The 20,612-nt window shown below is 33.5% G+C and overlaps 1 protein-coding gene across 2 annotated transcripts in view; it reads right to left on the reverse strand.

Annotated features, from left to right (window-relative positions):
* LOC117172839 overlaps positions 1-20,062 on the reverse strand; it is a 47,187-nt gene extending 27,125 nt beyond the window's left edge. For both annotated transcript variants that reach the window (XR_004467065.1, XR_004467066.1), the window contains exon 1: positions 19,896-20,062. The gene's annotated coding sequence lies outside the window, so the exon portion shown is untranslated. The remainder of the gene's footprint in view (positions 1-19,895) is intronic.
* Positions 20,063-20,612: the final 550 nt, after the last annotated feature.

The following is a 20,612-nucleotide window of genomic DNA, read 5'->3' on the forward strand; positions in this document are numbered from 1 at the left end:
GGAACAGGAAATTTTTCAAAGCAATTGTATGTATTTCTGAATTGGGTCAGAGATTTTTTGAAAAAAAATATAATTCAGATATGGGACAAGGAATTCTACAGAGTAATTAAAATTTTTAGTTAGGACATGAAAATTTGAAAAAGGAAGTATAATGAGGGTACATTGTAAAAAGAATTTATATAATATATAATTAACTATTTATGATATAATTAGAATAATATCTCAACAGATATTAATATTAACTTTAATATTAATAAGCTGTAAATGATTGACCTAGAGTTTTAAACGTTTGAAGTTGAATTTCTTAATTTCACCGAGAAAATTTAAATAGCGATTAATTTTTAATCAATCATATAATAATTACATTTTTAGATAAAGATAAATAGTTTTTAACAGAAAAAATTAATTTTAAACAAGGTATCTACAAAAAGTTGAACTTTTTAAGCGAAAAATATGAGTTTTCAATCAAAGAGTCAAACTTTCAACCAAATAGTTAAAGTTTCAACCATAATTAAAAAACATTGTTGAAAGAACGTATTTTTTTTACAAAGGATTTAAACTCTTAGTGAAATAATCGACTTTTAAACCCAAGAATATGTACAGTTGATATTGTAACCAAACAATTGCATTTTTGACCAAAAATGATACATTTTCAACCAGAAAGATTAAATTTTTACTAAACAAGGTCAATTTCAATTTTATTTTAATTGTTAATAAAATTTTTTTAATTTCTAACAATATAGTTGCATTTACAACAGAACGACTATACAACCAAAAAATATTTATAGTTGATAATTCAACCGAAAAATGTAATTTTTAATCAAAAAGTATACATTTTCCATAAAACAATTTAATTTCTACAAAGAAAGACGAATTTTTAACAAAACACATGATTTCTTAACCAAAAATGGTATTCATTAATTGTCAGTTTCAAAAATGTATTTTCAAAGAAAGAGATGAACATTAAAATAAAAAAAAATAAAAAAAGTAGTTAAACTTTTCATAGAAAAGAGGACTTTTTCTACAAAATAGTTAAAATATTTTGAAATAAGTTTTCAAAAACCTTGAAATCACTTGAATACTTAGAAATCTCGTAAAATTGATTGAAAATCCTGAAAGTCCTCCTTTTTTTTGAACTCACTTCAACTTCTCTGAAATAATTTTAAATATTGTAAAATTGACTAAAATTAATTCAAATCTTTTAAATCCAAAATCCTTTAAATTTTCTTAGGCTCCTCAAAATCTCTTGAAAACCCCTAAATCAATCAATTTCTTTAAATACCTTGAAATCTCCTAAAATTCATTACATCTGTTTTAACAACCTTTTAATAACTTTAAGATTCTGTCAAGTCCCTAGTAATTCCTTAAACTTACTTGAGTTCTTGGAAATCCTTAAAGTTCTTTGCATTTTTTTGAACTCCATTCAACTTCTTTCACAACATTCTTAAAATGTTAAAACTGGCTAAAATTAATTTAAATCTCTGAAAATCCTTAAATTTTTTGTAGACTCCTTTAAATCTATTGAAAATCCTTAAATTATTGAAGTTTTCGTAATCCCTTGAAGTCTCTTAAAATTTATTAAAATCTTTTTAAATAACTTTTTTTTAGACTTTTTAAATAGTTTTAAAGTCTTTAAAATTACTAAAACTATCTTGAAATTGTTTTAATTCATTGTAAATCTTGAAATGTTTTTGAATTATTTTTAAAGCCTTTAAAAAAAATCATGAAATCCCGTCAAGTCCCTATGGTAATTCCTTAAAATCACTTGAATTTTCAGAAGTGTTTTTTTTTAAATCCTTGAACTACTCCGAATTGTTTTGATATTCCTTCAAATTCTTTAAAATCATTGACAATTTTCGAACTTCAGTACAGTTAATTCAAACCCTTTGAGCTTTTTAAATTCCTTAAAATATTAAAAAAATTACATCCCTTGAAATCTCTTCAAATTCATTAAAATCTTTTTAAATAACTTTTCAGAAATTCGCTTTACATTCTTTGAAATCACTTAGACTGCCTTAAAATTTGATTAAATGTCTTGCAAATCTTTAAACCTTTTTGGATTTTTAAAAAAATCTTTAAAATTCCTTCAAAGTTGTTCAATTTTTCTACATTCTTTTAAAATCCTTTCAAATTTGTTGAAATTGTTATAAATCTCTTGAGAAGCCCTAAGACCATTTAAAGTCTTTTTTATATCCTTTAAAGTCTCTTTGATATAAATTTACTTGATATGAAACTACTCAAAGTCACTAATTATCAAACAGTATTATGACTTAAGCCGCCGGCAATTGAGGTTATAAAATTAATTACGGCAAATTATATTTTTTCGTGATGGATTGCGTAATAGAACATTTCCAGATTGCCAACAATAATTAAATAAATGGCTTTTCTTTCTTAAAAGCTAAGGTACATCACGATTTTTACTTAATTTCGGCGAAATTAATTAATTTTAGTCAAACTCCTTTCTAAACAATGCTTCGCAGCCCACCAAGTTGTGTAGCCTTACAGGTTTTGATGTTATCGACCGAACGTGACGTAATATTAGAATATTCAATTATTCCCAATAAAACACTATCAGAAGTTGAGTTAACTTGAATAAAGAGAAAATAGGTTGTAGGATAAGTAGCCTCTAGACTCACTTAACGCGGTGGCCACTCACAATGGCGAGAGTGTCTGAACATACTTTCATCCCGTTAGGAGTATACGCCAGATGGCGCAGCGATTGCGCTGCCGCACCTCACTCCGCTAGTCTGTGTTTAAAATTTCCCAAAAGGTCAACAGTAACCACGGTAACTGTTCGTTGTGGTTGTTTTCACCGGCAACATTCTTCAAAAATAATTTCATAATCTTCTTTCTTCATAAAAACACATTTTCATGCTAAATACAGTCCAAAAACAACTGGAAATGCATAAATAATTATTCTGACAATTATTAATGTATTTCTACTAGTTTTTATATTGTTTTCTGCAATTTATTTAGTTGTAAAGTCTATTATCTGAAAAGTATCTGGGTATTATCGCGATTATCTGAACGGTCATCTATTATTTTATCTTAGGGATATGAGTATACGCTAGATGGCTCCAACATCGACTTTGTTACGACACTTCTAAAGCAGTGAGTGACCACCGCCTGACTCACATGAACCACAGTCACGCTCAGACTGCTATGCAGAACAAGGTAAACTCCACCACCCCTTATTTCGTCCCTGTCTTTTCGAAAGAGCGAATAGTTTTCAATTGCAACGAGGCTAGAAGATATATTGGGAGTTAACTTGTACTCAAAAATAGCTTTTATAAGGTAGCAACATGTACCGGAAAAAGGTTTAAATTCTAGAAGATGTGGCAAGAGAGACTTCGCGTTAACATGGCAAATGCTTAATGTATCCATTGATATATTAGGCGAAACATTCCTATGTGAATACGATTCATAAAATTAGTTAATTTGTAGAATTAGCGTCAGGCTGAATTAGCATAATAGTAATTAAACATTAAAGCGTCAAATTGAGATCGATAATGATTCAGAGGCATATCAAATAATATGGCCAGCATGCAGTTAATTGCTATATGAAAGATAATATAACTTACACAGAAAAAACTAAAGCTTCCATTGGAACCCGTTTTTGGTTCCAAAGGAGCAGCAGCAAAAATGAACCCTACTTGCTGAAAATGAACCCAAAACGATAAACGAGCTCTAAATAATACCACACATGGGGTTCGGAAGGATCTCAAATGTAATTGAGCCTATTCCTAAAGAACCTATTTTTTGTTTTTCCCACTTCGATATTATGATTAATTAATAACACAATATTTACCTTAAATCACACATGTAATCGAACTCTGGTGGACATAAATTAATGAAGATAATTGAATCATAAATAATATCGTACTTTAAATAAATATAATGACTTGATAAATATCATTTTCAGGTTATGTAGCAAACTTGTAAATATAAAGGCTTATTCATGTCAGTCCCCACAATCTTGGCAACTTTTTTAACTGCGCTTGCGTCACGCCAGCAACACAATTGGTTACTGTTGGCGCGTTGATTTTGAATAGTGTCGATATTCAAATGTGACATTTATAATAAATAATGATTATAAAATGCATTAACAGTAATTTCTTAATCCTAAAATAAGATTTTGAAGAGACAGATACAAATTCAATTCTATTTTAATTAAAAAGACGTTATGAATTCCGAATTCAGAGAAAGAAATCATGTTTTTTAGCGCAATGATTAATCTTATCTCTGTCGAGTTTCTAATTTTTATTTTTTTCATTTACAACAATTTGACCTAAAATAAAATCAATAAAGTTACTAAAAATAAATTGAAAATTTTGTTTTTTTCTAAAGTCAAAATAAAAAACGTGTTTTGTAATAAAATCACAATATTTTGTTATATGTCACTCAAAAATTCTATTTTAGGATTAATAAATCACGTTTGAAGCATTTCCCAATCATTATTTATTTTAAATATAACATTTGAATATTTATATAATTTAAAATGCGCACGCCTAACGTAAAAAATCGTATTGCTACCGCGAAGCAAGCGGAGTTCAAAGAGTTCCAAAAATTGGGAGCACTGATTCATTTGCAAGAAAATTTTCGTCACAAGTCTTTGGTCGATAAACTAATTCTTTATGCTCAAATTTATAAATAAGTCATTATCAATAATATTCAATTATTAAAACGGGAATCTTGTGTTAACCCTTTTGAATTTCTTTCTTCATTTCGAGAAAATACCTGAAGTATATTTTCAACTTTCTAAAATAAGGGTACCTTTTTACAGAGATCGAATTTGAATAAACCGATGAATTAATTTGAAACATCGAGTTCGTTTCTAGGTTCTCAACCAATAAAATTTGCCATAAATCAACAAAACAGCTAGAAATGAATCCTATAAAAAATATTAATTCCACGATTAATTCAAAATAGGCCTTCGTGAAAAGGTACCCTAAGTATAACGAAAAGTATCCGCAAAGAAATCCTGAGTAATATGTTTGCTGTTATGGGGAGATGTGCAATTAAATATGTTACTCTTGAAAAGTACAAATATATTGTTAGAAGTGAAGTAGGGTTGTTGAAAAAACGAACGCAAAAATGAATGTTTCTGAAGCCTCTCTACTTTTCTTTAATTTATAACAACTAAAAGTCATTGTAGTATTTAAAAATATTAATACCAGCTAATTGGCTTAGCTGATCTGATATTGTTAGCAATATCTAAAATTTTTTGATAAAAAAACACAAACAAAGTGTGTGGGGACGTCCGTTAACATGTTCGCTATCATTTCCCAGATTTCGAAGGCAAAATATTTCTTATCCTAGGAAAAAAAACCGGGGGTTTTATTACTCTAGAAAAAAGCCGGGATATCTAAAACTGGTAAAATTGACAATTTTCTAAGTATGACATGCCCTTAAGAAGAAATTTGTAGGAATTTTTTACATGGACGGTAAATAATTATGACAGAAAATTTCTTTATTGCGTTGCAAATTCCATGAAAAATTAAAATATTTGGTAAAAATGCATGTATATAATGACAAATTATTCCATTTCCGCAGGCTATCAATATGTTTGGTTGAAATTCGATTTCTTTGATCAAAATTTGATTTTTTTATTGAAAAATAATTTCATTAACGCAAAATTTAACCATTCCATTTTTTGTCAAAATTGTTATATAGACATTATATCTTTTCTGTTGGAAATTCATCTATTTATTTGGAAATGTAACTATTTCGTTTAAAAAGTTTTTTTATTCGGTTGAAAATGTGTTTTTTTTTTAAAGGAAATTTCATTCTATTTTAAAATTGTATCTTTTCTAGTAGAAAATCATATATTTTTTCAATTTTTCTTTTTTTGGTAGAAAATTCAAATTCTGGGTAAAGAATTCACTTTTTGGCTTAAATTTTTTTTGAACACGCATGCCATTTGAATTAAAATTTAATCCGCCTGGTTAAAAATATAAGCAGTAAGAGAACTGCTAGGAAAATAATTTTTTAATAATTTATGCATTTATGATTAAAGATCAAACTCCTTTTTTAAATTTATTAATTGTTTTCTTAAAGATTAATTAAAACGTTCAATTTATACAACCTTGCAAGTAGCTTATTAAACTTAATAAACCCATAAATTGGCTGGATTTGAGTGATTTTGATTAGTTACCTCGAACATATGAGATGAAAATAATTTTTCTTGAAAATAAAATCTTCAAATTTCTCTTTTTGAATATTTTGATATTTTCGAAGCTCAAAATCATTATTTCAATATTAAAAGCTTAATTATTAAAATAATTTTTAAAAAGTCGAAAAATGTGGGAAATTTTTGTTCAATGTTCTATCGCTTTTTAAAATATTTCATCAAAAATTGGAATAATTCTTAACAATATTTAAAAATTTCGGAACAATCAAAAAATATTTTAAATTTCGAAAAGATTGTGACGTGAAATTTAAAAAAATTTTTAATGTTTTAAAAGGCAAAAAAATATTGCGAATATTGTATGAAAAATTTCAAAAAGCACAAAAAAAAGGAATTTTTCTTCAAATCTCTGTAAAATTTCAAAAGATTTTTTATTTATAAATATTAATTTTTAAGCATATCCAAAACTTTTTAAATGTTTCTGAAAATTTCGAAAATAATTCGGAGCCAATTTTTTAGACTTTAAACCTTTTTCAAATCTTTTTTTGTTAATTTTTAAACCATTTTGAAGGTAATATAGAATTATTGAAAAATTGCAAGTGAAATTCAACGCTTGAAAAAATTAAAAAAAGAAACCGAACAAAATGTAGATTTCGGTTTAACTGATGAAGTGTTAAATATAACTATTTTCTTTCACCAAAACAAGAAATGCTGGAAATGCTCAAGGAAACGCTCTAAATTTAAAAAAACGCGCCTCATTCTAGTATTACTCTAAGAGAAAGTAGTTATAAATAATAAACAATAGTTTAAACCATTTTTTTAAACTTGAATTACTCATTATCCCAATAAGTGAAAAATGGGAAAATTTTAGAAGAAACCGCAACTATCAACATAGAATTACTGAAAGAGAAGATAGTTATAGATAAGAATAATTTGTGTAAACAATTACGTGTGACAAATTGCATTCATTTTTGCTCCATTTTAATTGAAAAGTGGACTGAAAGATAAAAACTAAAGAAAAAACAGCAAACTTCTAACATTATCTAAAGTAAATATTATTTAAAATAATAATGCATTGTTCAAACAATGATTTTTCTGAACTTGAATTAATTTGGAATAGAATGCAATGAAAGCTTCTAATTTGTCCCTTACGGGTTTACATTTTTCTTGCACCTTCTTCCCCATTTTTTTACACACCGCCTACACGCTTACTTGGTGGTGTGAGGGGGACCTGCAGTTTAAGGTGGGTTTCGAACCACCAAGCTCAACAGCTTTAAGTACTTAGAGGAAACTTTCTTTCTAGAGGCACCGGTCCCACGACTCCCGCAGATGAATAATTTTCTTGCTAGAATAGTGTTCACCGCATGGGCTGCCGAGGCTCTTCCAGAGTGCAAGGTGGGAATGGAACACGCAAGCCGACAGAGTGGGCCCAAATCCTACGATTTAGCCCCCACGACCATCGTCCCACTCTTTTTAAATGAATTTTTAACTCTGGTTATTCTTAGAAAGAATTTTCAATCAAATAAATAAATTGTTTAAAAAAGATAAACTTTCAACCAAAAACAGAACACTTAAATTTTAAGTAAATAGAAAATAACTTAAATAAAAAGCTTAGTATCAACAATTTAATATTTTTGTATTTTAATTTAAATTTAGTATTTCGTTTAGTGATTTTTCCGACTCGATCGCCAGTCTGCGAGTAATTAATTAACGGTCCAAAAAGACGAAGTTTTAACCAATAAAACTACTTCTACACTAAAACGACCAATTTTTAAGAAACGACATAGTTAATTATTTACTAAACGCATCAATTTTAAACCCAGAAGATTGAATTTCTTCCACTCCTTCACTTTCTCTACTTGGTACTACCTCTACTTTCCACTTTCTCGCTTTCCCTTACTTTCCCTTATTCTTGCCCGTATTCCTTACTTCCTCTACTTTCATTCCCTTAATTTTCTCTAACTTACCTTTCTATTCTTTCCTTTATTTAGATACATCAATCTTCATTCACCCACCTCTACGTTTGCCTACGTCCCCTACCCTCCGCTTATTTCCCCTAATCCTCTATCCCTCACTTCCCTAGCTGAAATTTACTTCTCCTATTACCCTCCCCTACCTGCCTTCTACAATCAACACTTCTCCTTCCTTCAGTTCCCCTATTTTCCCTCTCCTCACTTTTTCTCACTTTCACTGCTTTCCTACCACTTATTTCCCCAACTTTTCCTCTCGTTTTCCTTATTCTTATTTCTTCACTCATCCACACCACTTGAAACTGCCTTTGGACTACTTACGTTAGCTTCTACCTATCACCAATCCTCCCTTCCCCTCTTCAACTCAACCTCATTTATAATCATTTTGACTAATTTTTCATTGCTTTTAGACTTTCGCTTCAGACTTTCATTACTTCCTCTACTTTCTCTCTCCCTTTTTCTCCTTCCCGAACTTCGTTGACGCTCCCCTCACTTTAACTAATTTAACTTTCCTCGCTTCATTTCACTTCACCGACCTTCTTATCTTCTAAGGTTTCAAAAAAAATTTTTTTTTTGTTTCTGATCAGATAATGTTCAGGGTTTCCTCCTACCCCTGAATTTCTCCAATCAAAATATGTGGGCGAAACCGTTCTTTTTACAAAAATGAAACTAGGCGAAATATATTCCCATAAAACGAATGCGAATTTTATTCAATTTTAAAAAATACTTTTTCGAATATCACCTTTTCATTTATTTTTCATATCAAACCCCAAACCCCTTCTAAAACATTCCAAAAACGGCCCGCTAAAGGGGGATCAACGATCTTGCAGTATGATGATCGTAAATATTACTTTTCTCTATGTGAATTTTATCACGTATCGTTTTTTATGTATAGATTAAAAACCTTTATGTATGTTTTATCAATTAATAAGTGCTTAAGCAATTTTTATTTGTTTAGAAAAAACTATTTTCAGATTTTCTCGAAAATTATCGGTACACTCTGAACTAGATAAAAAAAATTAGACTAAAATGTAAAAAATTAATACCTTCTCTGAGTCTTATTATCCACGCAATAACTTAAAATCAAAAATAAATACAGAAAATTTATTTCATTTTTAATTATGTTAATAATATTTTGAAATCATACTACTATTCTTAAGTATTTTCTCTTTCTTAAAGTGATCATAAAGCTAAATTATGGACAACAAGATTCCTGGGAATATTTTCAACAATCTAGGTTCTATTTTAAAGAATTTTATTTTGAAGAATTAAAAAGGAGGAAACAGTTTTGGGTAATAGCAAACTATACTCTCTAGCATCAGCGGACAATGTAGTTCTGATAGCAGATGATGAGAAGGGGATGAACCTAATGATAAGAATCTTCAAAGAGTATGTGGGAGCAAAAATGTGATGGTGAACGTTGATAAGACAAGGGTGCTGTGCTTTAGAAATAGGGAAAGCAAAATAAATTACGTTTGGAAGATGAACGGACAAAAAGTGGAAGTTGTGAAGGAGTTCTGTTACCCGGGTTTTTGGTTTGAAGCAGGAGGAGAAAATGAGCTGCAGGTGAGGAAGAATATGCGAGTAAGGTGATGGGCCAAGTTTGAGGTATAGGAAAGAGAAGGTTTGAGGACGATTGGAGAATGAGGGTCTGATTGTCTGATGTGTTGGTTGAGGCGGTGTTGTGTTATGGAGTGAAGACCTGGGGTTGGAAAGAACATAAGAAATTAGAGAGCATGCATGATCGATTTCTGAGGTGGGTGTTGGGGGTTAGCTGGAGTTGCCTATGATACACATTAAAGGAAGAAGTAAGGAGGGAAAAAATGATTACTAGACGAATCAAGAGAGCCTAGAGATTTGAACAAAAACTGAGAAGGGCAGAGGGAAGGAGAGTAACGCAAGCATGTTTGGGGAAAATTCGGAACAATGAGGCGAGAGGCAATTTGAGAAATTCAAAATGAGAGGAAGAAAGGAGGTTAATATGCTTCAGCGTTTCTTGGCTTAGAATTCATTTCTGCGGGTTCAAATTAAACTATTTTGTAAAAAATTCGCTTTTTCGCTTGAAAATTCGAGTATTTCGTGTAGAATTTTTATTTTGTAGAAACTTAGTCTTTTTATAAAAAATTTATTTTATCAGTCAAAAGTTTAACAATAAAAATTATTTTTGGAAAACTTACATATTTTTGTTTGTTTTTGTGTTTAAAATTTAACTATTTTATGAAAGTCATTGTATTTGGTTTAAAGCTTAACCATTTTCCCGAAAATTAATTCATTTTTGCTTGATATTAAGCTAAAGCACTGAAATTATCATCGAATCCTTGCAATTTCTTCAATTCGGTTATATTAAAATTAAAATTATTTCAATATTAAAAGAAAGCGCACCATTTACAGTTGGGAATTTTCCTCTTTCACTTGCTGCTTTTGAATAGAAACTGAAAAAACTTGTCTTATATATTGAAAAATTAATACAAGTATTACTATAAGGTTTTAATAGTGTTGAAATAGATTTTTTTTAATTTTGTGATAACGCGTACATTTTTTTAAAAGTGAACAGTTTTATTGCTCATTAAATTTAAAAGAGATGAAGAATTTTTTTAAATCGTATATTTTTCGCACATTCTATTCTATAAAGCGCACGTTTATCAGAAGTAAAAAATATTAGTATGTAATAAAATTGTATAGAAGGAAAAGAAGTATTCCGTCTTAGCCTGGTAATTTTGCCAATAATTCAAGAATAATTTAACATTGTAAAAGATTTCTAAAAATTTTGAACACAATGTGGGTTTCACAAGATTTGTAAAAATATTTAAAAGCGTTTTTAAGAACCTTAAAAGTTTTTAGAAAAGTAAAAAACTGTTGTTTGAGAAAATAAAAATGATATTTTACTTTGAAAAATTAATTCTAATACAAATTTGCAAATGCAATTATTTCAAAATTCAACTGGTTTGTCAAAAAATCGTCTTTTTGCCTTGAAACATCAATGATTTAATTTTTTAATTTTTTTTGGCTTGGTTAGGAATTAATTTATTTATGTAAGAATTAAACTATTTTTAAAAAAAGATTTTTTTGGTTGAAAATTCGTGTAGTTTGTGTAAAATTTGTACGTTCTATAGACTTCGTCTGCCTTGTAGAAAATTGATTTCATCAGTCAAAAGTTTAATAAAAAAATTCTTTTTTTTTGTATTGAAAGTTAAGTTTTAAGTTCTTTAAAATCCCACCTTTTGAAAATTCATCCAAACTTCATTTTTTTCAATGTAAATTATTCTCATTATTCATATCAAAATAATGAAAGCATGAGTTAAACTTTTCAATATCGCCCGAGAAAATTAGAATTTTTTGCCAAACACATTTTTCAGATACATCCACAGTTTAAGAGACCAAATAGAAAGATTCAGTTCGTCAACCAGCCAAAATCAAGCCAAACAAAGCGTGATATGGAAAAAAGTCAACGGGGTAAAACGTTAATTAGCAGTTTTTTTTTAAATCGTAACGAACAAGATTAAAAATGTGAAAAATCAAAAATTTTAACAACACTTTAACAACATTTTAACAAAAGACAGTTCAGAATCTCAAAATAACTGTTGTCGATCCGTTGATCCTTAATTTAAAAATTTTTTGCACGAATGCTAGAGAAATGCGAAAACCGAGCGCGAAGTGCGAGAACATCATACGCGCGCCCTAGGTGCACTCAAACTCTCGAACGAAGTTCTTTTAACAAAAGAGAATTCACAATCACCAGATTACAGAAGTAAATTTTTTAAGTTTTAATTTTAAAATGTTTGCGCAAAAATGTGCAAAAAATACACAAACCGAGCGTGTAGTGCGAGGAAAACACATAATCGAGCGCGAAGCGCGAGATAAATACAACATCGAGCGCATAATGAGAGAACCCACAGTCGCGAGCCCTAGGTCGAGATATTGTGTCGGCCGAATTCAGACAGTGCTAACTTCAGACTGCTGTACCTTGCGAGTTTGAGCGCACAGATGGAACGCGATTGTTGCTTCTCGCGCTTCGCGCTCGATAATATATTTATCTAGCGCTTCACGCTTAATAATGTGTTTGCATCGTGCTACGCACTCGCTCTTTGTGCACAGATTTTTTTGAAAAATGTGTCACTAAACATTTTATTGCAACTTTTGTCGTCTTTCCATCAACTTAATTCTCTTATTTTAAATGTAATTTCTATTATTTAAACTTTACTTATGAGGTCTACTGAGCAGCCTTACCGTTTTTAACTTTTATTATTACGCCATTAAGCCATTTCCCTTTCGGGTTAGGCGTGACTCACTCAGTGGGGAAGGGAATAATGTGAGAAAGGGATCTCTAGCAATCACCCCAAGTGAAGATCCACACAAAGCCGCCATGTGAGGTCGCCCACTTGGGTTTATTAGTATCCAAGGTCTTTTGTTTCAGGCGTCATTCACTCTACGGACACAGTTTTTATTAACTATTTGTCACCATATTTTTCTGTCCTGACATACTAGCTTTTTTATGTCCATGCATTTTTTCATGCAGGCTCTCGTGTTTCTGTGGCTTCTTATGTCTCTTCTAACTAGGGTCTCATTAACGCATTCTAACCATTCTTCCGCGGTCTGCCTCTGGGCACGCTGCCACTTACTTTACCTTGATACACTTGTTTTGTTAGTTGTTCGTTTAGCATTCTTTCAACATGCCCGAACCATCTTAAACCGATTTCTTTTCCATGTGTCTACTAACGTCTCTTCTGCACGAGATTCTTTAAGAATCATTTCGTTACTCACTTTGTCCCTAGTAAATAAGCTACCAAGCTACAGGAACTTATCAACTGGTTCAATTCTCTCCTCATTTAATACAATATTGCATAGTGTTTTCTCACTCTTTCCTTCGAACACTATAGTTTTGGTTTTATTTGCGTTAATTTTAAAGCCCATGCTCTGCATGCTTGCATTCAGTTTATTCAACATTCTTTGCAAATCTTCTATGGACTGTGCCATATCAACCTTATCATCTGCGAACGCTAACCCACATACTCTTACTGTTTCGAGATCCACACCCTCTTCGTCGAAAAGAGCCATTCTTAAACACTTGTCCATAAATAATATAAATAACCATGAAGCCATAACGCATCCTTGTCTAACTCTACGAATAATATCGAAACAGTACTCTTTTAGGAATTCCCAAAGTTTATTTCTATCTACCTTGTCAAAAATTTTTTATATGTCAACAAATGCACAGAAGACTTTTCTGCCTACCCCAAACTTTTTTCTGTGATTTGCCTTAAGCTGAATATTCGATCCGTACATGACCTTCCTGACAAAAAACCACTTTGTTCTTCCCAATTCTTTTCCTCTGTCACTTTTATTACCTTAGGAATAAGTATTTTTGAGTATATTCTGCTAACTATACTTAATAAGCTGATTTCTCTGTAATTATTGCAGTTGCTTTTATCACCCTTTCTTTTGTATAATGGTGCGATAATCGTTTTTTTTTTCAATCGTTTGGGAAGCCTCCCATCTCGAAACATAAATTTATCAATTCACACTGTCTATGTGGTATGTAGTCGCCACAGTGTTTAAGCTGTTTAGCGTTAATACAGTCTACCCCGGCAGCCTTACCGTTTTTTAAGTCCTTAATTATATCCCTAACCTCACTCACACATACTTTCTCAATTGAGTTGTCTAATGCATCGTGTTCAACATCGCAGTTGTGGTGTCCTATATCTTCATCTCTGAATTGTTCCCTATAATAGTCTCTGAATGCCTTTAGTTTCCCGTCAGCATCATATAGCATTTCTCCATTACTATTTCTTATGTTGACAATTTATGTACTTTTATTTTCCTTAATTTTTTTATAAAGGAATTTCTGGCTTGCTTCAAAGTCGTTTTGTATTTTCTTCTCTTCATCTGCTCTAATTTTATCTTTAATTTCCTTAATCAATCGTTTGAGTGTCCTCTTTTTGTGTCTGTAATCATTTATGCGTCTATTTCTTTCCTCATTGCTAAGAACTGCGATGTTGAAAGTTCTCCTGTAAGCTTGTTTTTTTTTTTGCTTTTTGGGCAGTATGAATTTTATCATTTTACCACGCATCAACAGACATTCTTCCTACAACCGCTGTACTACACACTTCGATCGCACACCTAACAATGATATCCCGGAACATCCTCCATGCGCTAACTCTCTCAGTCATTCATCCGCAACAACAAAGTCAATTATACTGTGGCCATTCCCTTTGAACAAGGTGTACATGTAGATCAGTTTATGCCTATACCAAGTATTTTTAATGAACCGACCCCTTTCTAAGCATAAGCCAACTAATTTATCTCCGTTATAGTTTGTTCTTTGATCCCCAAAATTACCAAATACTTTTTCCGTATCCTAACTTAGGATGCCTACCCACTCATTCATATATTTTAGGAGAATTATTCTTGCACCATGATGCAAATATTTATTGTGTCGTTTAAAGTGTCCCAGAAAACGTTTTTTACTTCTCTGGGATCACTGTTATCTAGTGCGTAGCATTATATGATAAATAATCTTCTGATTCCTATTTTCATTCTAGCCCAAAGCAGTCTGGGAGATACAAAATCATGATCTGCGAGATGCTGCTTCGCTCTTTCATTTAAAATCAAACCTAATCCTTGCCTACAATGTGATTCACTATCTACTTCTGACCATATTTCAAATCTTCCTTTCAACACGCCGTTTTCAGTGTCTTTACTTTCGTATCCCGTTTTTCTTGTTTCAGGCACACATAAAATATCTAGTTTACTTACATGCGTAGTTTCTCGCAATTCTTTTACCTTGAAATCATTCTCTCTCCTAGCATTCCAAACATCCACTCTCTATTCGTCGGCAGAATTGGAACCGAGGGAGTCGTGCAACAGAAACAGTTGTCGAGAACATAAATTTTTAGTATATGTGGCACTTCTCATTCTCGACAATTATCTCTATTCCCCTAGGGGCATTTAGAGAAGCGATGTTAAGGTTAATGGCGTAAGAGTGACAGAGATGGTAATAAAGCACTCTTAGTGCCGCATTGTGCCTTTGGATGTAGGTCGTTCCTGTATGAGTTGGACAACTAGATAGTATGTGAGCAAAATGCTCGGGGTGTGCATGGCACGCCCTGCAGCTACCATCAGGAATTTCTTGGCTCAAAATGAGGTGACGGTATGTTAAGGTGGAAATAACACCGTCTTGGCATGTCAAAATGAAACCCTCCATACCAGACTTCAATCCGGGTGACTTAAGGAAAGCAAAAGTTATCTCGCACGACATTCACTGATCCTCCACATTTTTGCGGAACATTTTTGCAGTGTAATTGAAAAGTTAAAAAAAAATTAAATCTGATATTAGAAAATATCACCTGTTATATGTGCTGCACCCAGAATAATGCTGTTGTGAAGACAATCAAGATTCAATATTCCGCGAACTCGTTGACAGCGTGAGATGTATAGTCGCGGAACAGAAGACCTTAGACGCATGCTTTTGTTCATGCGCATAACCTTTCATGTCCCGATATCAAGGGATCTGAGCTGATTCTTCGCCCATGGAACCAGCCCAAATTAATAGAGTACTACCAGGACGGCAAGCATGTTCATTGAAGATACTTTGTTCCTCGCCTAATGTTTGGAAGACCAAATCTGCGGACGCGACGTTTGTATCTTCTTCGGTGAGTATCCTTTATAGATGTCATCCTGAATGCGGCTCTGTAGCACACATAGGTGTACATAAATCTCTCCAGCGCGAAGGTGTCGTATAGCGCTTCTATCGACGAGCTCAGGGTCTTCAGGGATGCTATTAAGTTTTCCTAAATTCACATAAACCTCGGCGCATTTGTCTAACCCAAATTCCATACCTATTTGCTTAGTATATCGATCAAGAATCTCTGGAGCTAGATATAGTTGCTCTTTGTTTTAAGCATAGATCTTGAGATCAACCATGTAAAATAAATAAGTGACCTTGTACTTTTGATCTACAGTTTTCGCGCAAATGTCTTTGGGAGGTCGAATCGAAAGCTTTCTGATAATCAATTCAGGCCATCGATAGGCCACGCTGATAGGATGCCGTACCTTTGTAGACACCTCTGTCGGTGAGCAGGTTTTCTCTACATCCTTCTGGGTGGGCATTCGTCATTCGGTGTTATGAAGGCATCACACAGCTCCTTAAAGCTATTTATGTTCTCTGAGTCTTCGTCCCGTCTATGCTGCACTTCGTAGACTTATATCCAAAGTACTTCGGCCTCCTATGGTTAGAACGGGTGGTCAGAAATAACTGGATGGTCTCGGAAGAGTCGATATGGGTCAGAGTGAAAGTTTTGATTTACTCTTACCCACCTCTCTCTCCGCTGGAGACTTCTCTCAGCGTCAGATGATATCGGTATTCTCTCAACAATGCGGGGCGCGTACTGTCTTGCCCAGCCTCTCTTTATGGCGAGTTTATACATTCGTCTTTTGATCTCAAAATGAACCGTTGGTTTTGTTGATTGTTCTTATCCGCCACAGCTCTCGCTGCATTAAAAACAATAGTTGATAGTCAAGAGGTAGGATTTTTGGAAAAATGTTAACGAAGCTCGCCATCCATTTCAGCCAGATCTTTAGGTTTGAGAAAAACCTGGGTGTTGACGTGTGCCGATCCATCTCGTTGAATCCATCTTCATTGGCTCCCAAGGCTATCATTTTTGTTTCCAGGAGAAGCTAGGGAAAGGGGTTCATTCATTCTTGTAGAGCTCCGCGTTTAAGGATAAGGCTGCGTATTCTGTGAGGTCCCCGGTATCCCAGAGTCACGGTTCTAGACACCTTATCCAAGTGCCATTCAGCGTTGGGCACGGTTTTCACACCTTCGCTTGGGTGTTAATTCTTTCGGGACCACCCCTGGAAAATTATCCGGTACTGCTTATTCATTTCGGTAACCATATTCAGCAGAAACCATGGGTTCGGTTTTGATTCCTCATGAATAAAACCGAAGGGCCTATGACGAAGCCACCGAAAGCATCCTCGCGTTGCGGATAGAGGGTCCCTTTACCAAGAGTTTCTGATAAATATGGTTACAGAAATAAATAGGCAGTCCCAGACAATCGTGCATGATTGTTCCCGAAGGAATCAACCCCTAAGCGGAGGTGTGAAAACCGTGCCGAACGCTGTATGGCAAGTGGGTGAGGTGTCTAGAATGGTGACTATGGAATACCGAGCGACCTCTTAGAGTACGGAGCCTTATCCTTGCATGCGAGGCTCTATAAAGGATGGACGAATCCATTTCCCTAGCCTCTCGTGGAACAAATAATCACAACACTAAACATAGTTGCAGTAAGTGCGGTTCCTAACAACAGAAAGCGCAGGGATCCCAATAATGGGTCCGCCAACAATGCCGACTATTCCAAGGCTGGGGGAGCCAATGAAGATGGATTCAATGCGGTGGATCCGCTACTATACCACAACTAGAACAAGTCGGAAGCAGAGAAAGAGAGGCGACATTGAGACCAACCACGGGCAGGAATCCGATAGAGGAAGAGCGATGCTTTATGATCCGGAGAAATATCAACACTCAGGTTTCTCTAAAGCTTAAATACCAACGGCTGATCATAAGACCAAAAGACAAATGTATCAACTCGCCATAAAGATAGGGTGGGCAAGACAGTACGCGTCCAGAATTCAATGTGTGAATGACCACATTACATCTGACAGGAATTTAACCGCCAAGGTTCAAAAGCTGGCGCGCGAACTCCGGATCCATTATCACACACTTAACAAGTCAAAGCTGCTGACCAAGACCCAGTTACCACCCGCCCAAAACAGTGAAGGTCGAATTATTTTGAAGAGAAGTCTACAAAATGCAGCACAGACTAGACAAACATTTAGAAAATATAAATAGCTTCAAAGAAGTGTGTCCTCATAATACCTGATGAAGAATGTCCATCTATCACTACCGAGGAGGTGAAGAAAGTATTAAAAGGGATGAAGAACTATTCTGCTCCTGGACCAGATTCTATCAATACGTTTTGGTGGAAGAAGTTTCCTTCCGCGCATCAGCATTTGGCCCGTATTTTCACCTCATATTTAAAGTCGGAAGAGTCAATTTCGGAGTGGTTGGTGGAAGAGTGCACAATACGATCTTGAGATCTATGCTAAAAACAAAGAGCAACTGCATCTAGCTCTAGAGATTGTCGAACGATATATTAAGGCAATTGGAATGGAATTTAGGTAAGACAAATGCGCCACGGTTTATTTAAAGCGAGGAAAACTTAATAGCATCCATGAAGACCCTGTGCTCGTCGATAGAAGCGCTATACGACACCTTTACGCTGGAGACTCTTATACATACCTGGGAATGCCACAGCGCCGCTTTAAGGATGTGACACCTTTAAAAAGATACTCTCCGAATCAGTTAGAAACGTCTCATCCGGCAGATTTGGTGTTTCGAACTGTCGGCGAGGAACAAAGTATTTGCAACGAATATGCTTGCCGTCCCGGTAGTACGCTGTTCAGTTTAGGTCGTACCATGGACGGAGAACGAGCTCAGATCCTTTGAGATCGGGACACGAAAGGTTATGCACATGAATTAAAGTACGCGTCTAAGGTCTTCTGTTCTGCGACTCAACATCTCACGCCGTCAACGTGTTCGCGGAATATTGAATCTTGAATGTCTTTACAACAGGGATATTCTAGGTACAACACAGAAAGTCGCGAATGGATGAGGCCCTCTTCTTAAATTATGAGGAAGCACGAAGAAGTGGGCTAAGGAGCGTTTCTCTACACAGCAGCGGAGGAGGCTGCTAAATCAATCGGACTTAACTTCAGTATTAGGGGTGAGCAGAATGCATCAAATCTTATCTATCTTGAGTACTCATTCCTGAAAGCCCGGATTAAGAAAGCACCAGAGAAAAAATTTTGTGAACAGCTCCTCGATAAAAGGATGCGGGGTATCTTCCACAGAAATGTATACATCATTTCCACCTTAAAATGGCGTCGCTCACATACTATCTAGTTGTCCAACTCATGCGGGAATGACCTACATCCAAAGGTACAATGCGGTACTAAGAGTGCTTTATTACCATATCTGTCAGTCTTACGGCATTAACCTTAATATCGCTTCTCTAAATGCTCCTAGGAAAATTGAGTCAATTGCCGACGATGAGAAGTGCTGCAAGTACCGGAACTTTATATTCTCGACAATTGTTTCTGTTGCACACTCGAGGCCTGACATGGTTCTTCTTGACTTCGAGATGCGAACCATGTTCGTTTTCGAACATGGTCACAACATCACTGGTTAATAGCCTGAAAAGTATCCCTGCGTGTCAACAATATGCCAAAACAATTGTGGGAAAAATGCAGAACGCGGTTGTCCTTGAATCTTTAAAATACCATACAATTATTGAATGAAAAAATGTAATTTTTGGATTTTCCAATATTGTGTATGCTGCCAAAATTTTAATTTTTAATTTTTCAAAAAAATTCAAAAAGTTCATATGATGATCTTGCAAGGCATTTAAAAATCAAACCTTTCCTTCTCTTGATTTTTTTTCATCCAAAATGGCTAACTAACGAACTTCACCTTTAGTTGAGGACACTAAACGAGTGTACCGAAGGCAAATCTCATAGAATAATTTTTTCAAAAGTTATTGCGCAAACAAATATCCATACATACATCCATACATACATGCAGCCAGCCAAACATACGCATTTGTAAAAAGCCTTTTTTTCGGATTCAGGGGGTCTCAAATCGTGGACATTTGACAAAAACTAAATTCTTATCGAATTCATACAGTTTCTTTTATTGGCTTATGTAAACATTAAAATTGTTTCAATATTTAAAGAAAGCGCACCTTTTAGAGCTGGGAATTTTCTTCTTTCACTCGCTCCTTTTGACTAGAACCTGAAAACAAGTCTCTTATATAGTGAAAAAGTGAAAAAAAAACTAAAACGTTTGAATAGCGTTGGAATAGATTTGAAAATTTTGCTATAACGCCTATACTTTTTAGAAGTAAACAACTTTATTGTGCAATAAAATTCTATAGAAGAAATCGAAATATTCCACTGAATAAAGTAAAAAATTATCAAACTCACGACTTGTTAGAGATTGAAAGCAAATAAGAACCAATTTTTATTGCTTACATAAGTTTTTAAATGTTGACTGTTTTATTGTGTTATAAAATTTATTAGAAAAATTCAAATTACACGCTTGAACACATTAAAACAAAAATTATTTACTTCCCTGCAAATTGTATCCTGCCAAATGAAATTTAAAAAAAAGATTTTTCTCATGCACACATTTTTTATGAGTAACTGATTTTATTACATATTAATCTTTATTACAAACTCGTAAAATATTATGTAGCAGCCGGCTTCAAAATTATTATACTTCCGGATCGGAGATAGATAGAGAATGTTTGAGAAAATAGTTCTTACATATATTTTGCTTGTCTAATGCCTTTGGCTGAAAAATTTTAAAAATCGACTAAAATTTTCTTTGGCAAGATTATAGTAATTATGCAATTTCTAAAAAGACTATCTCCTTATACTTTATAATTTGTCAGTCAATT

The sequence above is a fragment of the Belonocnema kinseyi genome, chromosome 5, assembly GCF_010883055.1.
Source record: "Belonocnema kinseyi isolate 2016_QV_RU_SX_M_011 chromosome 5, B_treatae_v1, whole genome shotgun sequence".
Classification (NCBI taxonomy): domain Eukaryota; kingdom Metazoa; phylum Arthropoda; class Insecta; order Hymenoptera; family Cynipidae; genus Belonocnema; species Belonocnema kinseyi.